This window comes from Spermophilus citellus (genome assembly GCF_964194105.1).
Source record: "Spermophilus citellus genome assembly, contig: SCAFFOLD_352, whole genome shotgun sequence".
NCBI classification, from domain to species: domain Eukaryota; kingdom Metazoa; phylum Chordata; class Mammalia; order Rodentia; family Sciuridae; genus Spermophilus; species Spermophilus citellus.
Window position 1 is genome coordinate 117,851 of NW_027673126.1, and position 8,711 is coordinate 126,561.

Sequence of the window (8,711 nt, forward strand, 5' to 3'; positions counted from 1 at the left end):
GACGTTTTAAATTTAAAAATAACCTTTGAAAGAGGCAAAATTAGAGAAAAGGAACCTATCCCTAGGTTCTGAATTAAGAGTAAATACATTCACAACAAACATCCTACTTTCCAAACACACAAAGAAAACATTGAGAGAGTTGAATGTAAACCAAGAATCACTGTCATACTAAAAGACATCAATCCCCACTTACTGAAAAGGGAAACAGTGAAGCAAAATGGTAATTGCAAAGCATAAGACTTTACAATAGTTTCAAAATATTTTCAGACTTATATAATCCCTGTTCTTAATCACAAATGGGATATTATGCTGGATAGACCAATTTTATGTATTAAAAAGGGTTAATAAATATTTAAGTGATAGCTATTTTTTAACCAACATGGAATAAATATTTGAAGTCAAAAGTGGTAGGGATTTTCAAAAATCAGTCAATATGTGTCAGTTGATTGAACACTCTTGGGCATGCTGTTGTTCAAGAATTGAAAGATAAAAATTAAAAGATGTTTATAATACTTGAAGTTAACTAGAGGCTCCAGGTAATATTCATTAAACTCGCATTGTTAAAAAGTTTTTTTTTTCAGAGAAATCTGTTAAATTATATGAATATCCCCCCAAATACAAATAAGACTTTTCCCTGCTAAAAAAGATACTAAAAGTTACAGCATTCAATTGTAAATGCAGACATGGAGTTAGGTAAACGGAGTTCTTAGTGAGTGTGGCAATAAGCCCTCACATCAATAGCAAATTAAAAACATTACACATCAGTGTTGTTACAATGTTATTCAACAGAGCCATCATGGGGGATGCAAACCAAATGTCCCTTGAAAAGAATGGATGAGCCAATTTGAAATATAGAAACAATAAAATTTTGAAGTCAAGGAATTTATTCTAATTATATATATTACAAAATGTATGTACACTAGGTTAACTGAAGTGTCACAGAAAGAATACTGCAGAGTTCTAGAACATGACATCTCTAAACTAAAGAAGCAGCTTTCTGAACAAAAGAGAATGGTTTTGTGATGGGGAGAGAGAAATCAGCCCTTGCTTCCTAGGCATTGTTATTTTTTTTGTTGTTGTTGTTGTTTTGTTTTGTTTTGTTTTTTTTTTGAGATGCAAACTTTTTAAAGATATATTGCATAACAATTTGAATTAATGTTACTGAACTGTATATTTAAAATTTTGGAGGCAGTAAGATTTATTTTGTAGTTTTTATTATAATAATAATTACAAAATTTCATAAAAGAGAATTGCAATATTTCTAAAAAAGCTACATTTAAAATAATGTCTTTATTATTTATTAATGTCTTTATCCTATAAAAAAGAACAAACTAATCAATATACAAATGATGGCAATGCATGTAATCTCAGCTATTAGGAAGTCCGAGGCAGAAGAATTGCAAATTCAAGACATCCTCAATAACTTAGTGAGAACCTCTCTCCAAATATGAATGAAAAGGAGCTTGGGGTGTAGTTCAGCATTCGAGTATCACTGCCATCAATCCAATTACATTTACATATAGAAAACTTCAATTTCTAAGTACATGGGCAGAATGAAAAGCCAACCAAGATAAAATACAAAAGTCATAGACAAAAGAGGCTTAATATTTATACAAGCAAAAGAACATATAATATGATTGGCAATACAAACTAGAGTCATGCATATCTTAATTTGTAAAGCAATTAACTGATATGAGGAAACCCTCTGTACACAATAAAAACATACTGAAAAAATTAACCAACCAAATTGTAAATATCCACAGATGTATTATTTTATGAATCCTCTTATTCAACTACAACTTACACCATCTCTCAGAAAAGCAATCTTTGTCCATCTTGACATTCATTCCATGGCAGATACTTTCCCAGAAAATCCATTACACATATTCAGAAAGAACTCTAATAAGGAAATTTTAGTGAAAAAATGTACAAATAAGATTAGAGAAACTGACTTATGATAGTAATGTATTACAATGGGTTGACCTAGAGGTCTTGAGAAATGTGCAAAAATTTCCTGCAAATAATGCAAGAAGGGTTGGAGTTGTAGACTAGTGGTAGAGTGCTTGCCTAGCATATATGAAGCCCTGGGTTTGATCCTCAGCACCATATATGAATAAATGGGAAATTCATTAACAACTAAAAATATTTTCAAAAGTTATGGAAGTGCTGTCAGAAAATATTGACACTCACAAGGCAAGGGGAGTGTTTTGTTGTTAATTTGAATGTTCCGATACATTACTGGAGGAAAAGCAGGAGACTAGGTAATTTTAAAGCACAAAACACAGGACAGGTTTTTCTATGATAACAAGAGAAAGAAATCAAGGCTTCTAAAAATCTTTTCTGTTGGGTAACTTCTCAATCAACCTTAATGAATTTAGGCTTCCTCCTCTACCTCAATTATGTCCTCTAATATATGTGGGCCACAGGATTTGACATCACTGCATTCCTCTAAGGAAACCATATGTCAAGTGAAGGATATATATCATGCCAACAAAGGAAAAGATTAAGGATGAAAAGAAACATCATTAACATTTTTTTTATCAGCACCAAGAACTACTCCATCTACTTTATTGATAGCATAAATGTGAAACTCATTCTTGTGGAGAAGTTCCCAAAATATATACTTCAAGGGAAGAAAATTAAATAATGATAATTAGGAATTTTGAAGGAAAGTTATGCTCACCCACAAAGAGCAGGTTGCTGTAGGTCTCCAACATCACTTCTCTATATAAATTCTTCTGAGCAGGATCCAGGCATTCCCATTCCTCCTCAGAGAAATCAATCTCCACATCCCTGAATGTCAATGGCTCCTGAAATAAAAATTGGTAGATCAATAGCACACGGACCAAACCATTATTTAGTTTTTAGTTTGAATTAAGAGTTAATATAACTGACTGTCATGTAGGAGAGTGACATTAATTATGTAAAAATATACTTTCCATTATTGTTCCATTATCTAATTCAGAGGAAAATACATAAGTCAAAAACAGTGTGTGTATTCCATATCTGAGTGAAGTGAAGGATATATACCATAATCCAAGTGCTGAATAAAAGCCCAACTCCTAACTTTCCTGCTATCAGTGAATGTGAAATTTGCTGGACATTACAGATGCAAATCAGACTCGTCAAAGATATTCTCATAAGGAGATTGTGCCCAAGGGAGACAAAAAGAGTGGTAAAAAAGCTTTTATAAACAGTCTGGTTCCTATTCTCTCTGCTTTATATCCATGAGATAGATTGAGCTCCCAAAACAATTAGTTTCAAGTATCATCCATGACACATTCCCAATGTGTAAAATATTCATATAATATTAACGTTTGGAGACATGTAAAGTGACACTTCCACCTCATGAAAAGACAAACTTGAAACATTTCAAGTTCTATAAGCAGTTCAATGAGTGAATAAGATTGGAACAATAGAGGTCCAGACAACAGCACATAAGTGTTCAAAAGACTGAGGCAAAGAAATGGTTAATAAAAGAAAAAATACCTTTTGATATAATTGTAATGGAAAAATAATAGTAACAATAAGTTACTTAAGACTCATACAACCAAGTAAATATAACCAAGGAAAACGATGGTTTTGAGAAATACATAATAAAATTATTAGTCATAAGAGGCACAGGACTGTCAACATCTGTGTGTGCAAAAGGAAGATGAGATCAGTAAGACACACCAGAAGTGTCCACACGGGTTTTCTGCACGTGGATGCATCCTAATTACTTAAACATAGCTACTTTATTGGAACAATTACCTTGACACCAGAGCATAATCACCCCATCTACACAAATAACTAATTAGAAATCTTCAATAGCAAAATGTTTAAATAACTGAGCAAATTGGAATTGTATGGTATCAAGATTTTATTAAAGAACAACAACAAGAAGACAAATCAGGTTAGTAGATGATTAGAGTCACTGTTCACAAAACACAAAAAATAAAAATCCTGACATGTTAGAATAAATATATATTCCAAACTGTGGAGCACCCTCACTGTAACACTGTAGCCTTCTGTGGCTCATTCCTAAGAAGTGAGTGAGGTAATTCTGGACAGCTAAGAAAATAAAGTCTACACACCTCAGATACCTTTGGCAAAGAAAGGAAATGCTTAGTCTTCCAGAGTCACAATTCTCACCATTTAACAGACACATAGCTGCAGTCAGTTATAAGTCACTTTTAAGTCTGATGTCACTTATAAGTCCCAGAATGTCATCTACACTGCTGAACAACTTCCTGTAAGTTGGTGGACCCTACAACTACCAAACATAGCAAGGAGCATTCAATATTAAGTGTTAGTTATCTACAACTCTAATAAATGATTAAACACAACCATGATAAAATCCTAACAAGTTTTTGCATAAATATTGAAAAAATTGGCTTCTAAAGGCTATATGGAGAAGGCAGGCATATAGAGTGGTCAAAAATTCTGTAGAATAAGTTTACAGGACTGAAATATTGGATGCTGAGATGTACTATGAACTTAAAGTAACCCAAAAGGTACGATATGTGGCAAGGAGTATACAAACAGATTATTGGAATATAACAAAGCCTAGAAAAAAAATCAAAAAAATACAAGAAATGGAAGGACTTCACTGGAGATGAGATAATATTTTTAATTAATTATGAATAACTTGGCATCTGTATGCAAAGAAATGAATTTGACACAGAACTTACAACTTTTAAAAAATGAAATCATTCATATGAAAGAAAATGTTAAATTTGTAGCTCGTGTCAGACAACATAGCAGAAATTCTATATGGCTTTGTCCTTGACATGAACATTCAAAGCCAGAAGCAGCATCTATAAATGAGAAACTTAATGAATTTTTATTCTGTTGACAACTATTCTGTATTTTGAAGTATCCTATAAACTGAATGAGAAGAAACTAGATGAAGTATTTGCCAAATTTTATATATATGTATGAGGCACTGGGTTTGATCTTCAGCACCACATATAAACTAATAACAAATAAAGGTCCATTGATAACTAAATAATATTTTAAAAAAAACATTGAGCAAGGAAACAATGAGTTTCAAAATGGCACTATCACATATAATGATATTAGAAACTCATAAGGAGCAATAGTAAGAATAATATAATTAGAAACTATAATATATACAGATCCATGGAGATGACATTTGTGTATCTATCTACATCTGTTTTTCTATAGACTTCTGTATATGTACATACTTAGATTTATAATTATTGATATATAAAATACAGAATTACATAGTTTAAGCATGTATCTTAAAAAACCTTTATTATAATTCATTCATTAATGACACATTGTATATAACTTATGCATAAATACAGAATAACTTGTAAGGTTTTCACTTAGAGATATTTACACAATAATATTTTATGGAGTTACGGTTGTAGTTAAGTGGTGCAGAATTTGTACAGCTTGTGCAAGACCTTGGGTTTGATTACAGCAGTACAAAAACAAATGCAATAGTTTCCACTAAGGCCATGATAACATAGTGACATTTGACAGATATTTCAGTCATTTTCTAGGAAAACCACAGAATTTAGTGGGTTTCTGTGTCTCCTATATGTAGTAGAAACTTCAATGTCTGAAAACTTCTACTTGAAATATTTTTACCAATCCCCATTAATTTCTAATGTCATTATGTTAAAACAATCAATCATGATCCTCGTGTACCTTAAGCATAATTTTTATTTAAACTTTCATTTTTTACTTTTCTTTGTTTCTACTTAGTGCCCAGCCTTTTTTAATTTGGAATTCATAAAGTCCCCAAATTATTCCTCCTGTTCAAACACTATGGTTCGAAGAACTGTAGCTGAAATGTACAAACTGTCCCCTTAGGGAATCTAGACTGATAGCCCTGCCCTGGATGAGCCCATGTATCAGTACATTCTTAAAAGTCAAAGCCATAAAGAACAAACTGTTATGCCTTTTATCTTTCTAAAGGTTGTTGTCTAGTGAACAAACCAGTATTAAAATTTAAACAAATCTAAAAACGTAAGAAAACAGATTTATAAATGACAAGGGATGCAAAAATTAAAAATACTTCTTTGGGAGAATGTAAATAGGTGTTACAATAAACTGATTTTTTATGTATAAAAATATCAGAAACTAAACACTGGTGATCGTTTTACAACATTGTGACTACTGTATAAGCTATGGGATTGTAACCTTAAAAATTGTAAATTAGATTTTAATTATATTTTGCCAGAAGAAAAAAAAAAGTTTTTGTAAGAGGAACAAGAAAAATGTCAAAACCATAGCAAAAATATTATAAAATAATAAAAGATTTCAAAATGCAAACAAAAATGCAAGTGATATTTGCCCAATAAATAACACTATTTCCATAATGAGAAACATTTATTTGAATATGCTACTGCCTATATATAATGATCAACAGGGGATTGTTTTCTTATGCCTGACATATTTGTATCAGAAAAGCATGTCCGAGTAGCCATGAATATTGGCTATCTGTAATTTTAATTAATAGTTTATTTAGATAGAGCCACATTTTTTCCCAGCATCCCAATTCACCATAGCCAAATTATGGAAGTACTTCCCATTATGGAAGCAGTTCCCAATAGATGAATTGAGTAATAAAATGTGATACACACAATGGAGTTTTTACTCAGCTATAAATAATATTATTGACAAATGTCACAATTTAAATGGACAGAAATTAACAACATCATGCTATGTGAAATAAATCAGACTGATCAAGGGTCAAATGTTTTCTTTCACATGCAGCAGCTACAGCAAAACAAAGGGAAAGGAGAGTTGGATATCATAAATATATAGGAAAAATTAGTGGAGTATAAGGAGATTGGGTGGGAGTGATAGGAAAGGAGAATATTAAATGTAATACACACATACCACTGTGAATTCCACATTCCTGTATATGTAGAAAGCATCAACCATAAATGAATAAATAGATTAATAAAATAGATGAAGGAGAATATTGGGGGAAAATAATGAAGGGAAAAAAATAAGGTAATGAGAATTGAAAGGGATTAAATGAATTTAACAAAAGAGGTGAAAGCCTTGTACAATGAAAAGTGCAACATGCTAAAGAAAAAGAATTAAAGAAGACCTAGAAGATAGAAAGTTCTACCTTGTTCTTAAATAGGTAGAAGTAATATTGTCAAAATGACCATGCTACCAAAAGCACTGTACAGATTTAATGCAATTCCATTCAAAATCCCAAGACATTCCTCATGGAAATAGAAAAATAAATAAAAATTAATCCTGGAAAAACAAAGAGACCAAGAAGAGGCAAAGGAATCCTTAGAGGAGGAAGGCAGGTGGCATCACTATACCACACCTTAAACTATACTTCAGAGGAATAGTAACAAAACAGTGTGGTACTGACACCAAACTAGACAAGTAAACCAATGGTATAGAATAGAGAACACATAGAATAACCCACATAAATACAGACATATCATACTAGACAAAGGTACCAAAACATATTGGAGGAAAAATAGCCTTTTCAACAAATGGTACTAGGGAAAGTGCAAATCCATATGCAGCAAAATGAATTTAAGACCCTCTCTTTTATCATGCACAAAACTCAAATCAAAGTGGATCAAGGACCTAGGAATTAAATCAGAGACCCTACACCTAAGAGAAGAAAATATAGGTCCAAATCTTCATCATGTCCGAATAGGCCCTGACATCCTTAATAAGACTATTATAGCATACGAATTAAAACCAGGAATCAATAAGTGGACAGATCAAAACTAAACAGCTTTTCAGCAAAAGATACAAGCAGTGAGGTGAAGAGACATCCTACATACTGTGAGCAAATTCTTACCACTCACATGTCAGATACAGCCCTCATCTCTAGGGTATATGAAGAATTTATCTTGACACCAAAAAAAAAAAAAAAAAAAACAAACAACACACACACACACACACACACACACACACACAACCATATAACCCAATGGATAAATGGACCAAGGAACTCAACAAGCATTTCTCAGAATATGATATACAATTGAGCAACAAATATATATGAAAAGTTCAACACAGCAATTAGAGAAATGCAAATAAAAGCTAAGATTTCATCTCACTCCAGCCAGAATTGCAGCTTTTATGCATATAAACAATAAGTGTCGGCAAGGATGTGGGGGGAAAAGCACATTGATACATGGCTGGTGGGGATGCAAATTGGTGCAGGCAATATGGAAAGCAGTATGGAGAGTCCTTGGAAATCTGGGAATGGAACCACCATTTGACCCATCTATCCCACTCCTCAGTCTATACCCAAAGGGCTTAAAAAGAGCATACTACAGGGACACAGCCACATAAATGTTTATAGCAGCACAATTCACAATAGCTAAACTGTGGAGCCAACCTAGATGCCCTTCAGTGGATGAATATGTGGTATATATACACAATGGAATCAAGAATATGTGGTATATATACACAATGGAATATTACTCAGCACAAAAAAAGAATAAAAACATTGCATTTTACAGTAAAGGAATGGAGTTGGAGAATATTATGTTAAGTGAAGTTAGCCAATCCAAAAAAACAAATGCTAAGTATTTTCTCTGATATATGTGGGGTGACTCACAGTGGGGTAAGGAGACAGAACATGAGAGGATTAGATTAATTCTAGATAGGGAAGACGGTGAAAGGAAAATGGATGGGGAAGGGGATTAGCAACGATGGTGAAATATTATCAACATCATTATTCAAAAACACATGTATGAAAATTT